Source organism: Anneissia japonica, unplaced genomic scaffold (assembly GCF_011630105.1).
Source record: "Anneissia japonica isolate Jap-2015-1 unplaced genomic scaffold, ASM1163010v1 scaffold23581_len16412_cov118, whole genome shotgun sequence".
NCBI classification, from domain to species: domain Eukaryota; kingdom Metazoa; phylum Echinodermata; class Crinoidea; order Comatulida; family Comatulidae; genus Anneissia; species Anneissia japonica.
In genome coordinates, this window is record NW_022741183.1 from 12,347 (window position 1) to 13,254 (window position 908).

The following is a 908-nucleotide window of genomic DNA, read 5'->3' on the forward strand; positions in this document are numbered from 1 at the left end:
AATCATCATATATATATCATATATATATATATATATATATATATATATATATCATATATGTTATATTATATATTGTCATTCTTTTGTTATAAATAAGCAAATAACAATGAAAACAATAAGAGGCGAGTTGGTTGGCCGAGCGGTTAAGTCAGGGGCGCCGTAACCTTTAGCTGTAGTATTGGCGCTGGTTCAACTGGCTCACTTGCTGGGGTCCAACGTTGGGGAGGGGTGAAATATCCCCGATGTATTATGTTGACTTTATATATACTTAGTAGTTCGAGGAACTAAAAAATAATATCACTATAAATCTTCAATGGTACAATAATTATAATTATATGTGTCAACTGATTGGTCAACACATGGGTGGGTGGATGCGTAAAGGTCATTGTTATTCTGAGAGAACACCTCTCGGTGGACCTTAATTATTGATAATGAAGTAGGCCTACTGGTCCCGTCATACTAAAGAATAGCGAGTCGCTAAAATGTCAGGAGACGGGAGTCGAATTGATGGATGTTCGCTTATGGAAAGAAATGCCTCTGTTGCTGCCGGGGGTGGTGGGGAATATAATGTTCAGGCTTGCCAATTACTCTTCCTTTTCCAATAAATGTGGTATATCACGCTCTGTAAAATTAAGCAAAAGGGGTAGGCACTGGGACATACAGTACTTTCCTCAAGATACTTGCACAAATTATTCATGCTATAGTAACAGAAGTGATGATATCGCTGCTGCAGAGGTATACAGATTTAAAGGACATACAGTAAAACACTTCTTCAGAGGTCCCTCACAACACCCAATGAATAAAATTTTAACTAGAATATTAATACACAGGGATGTAGCCAGTGAAAATTAAGGGTGGGTATTAAAATTTTAAGGGTGGGTGCTGAATCTTGTGAGTATTTTTTTGCG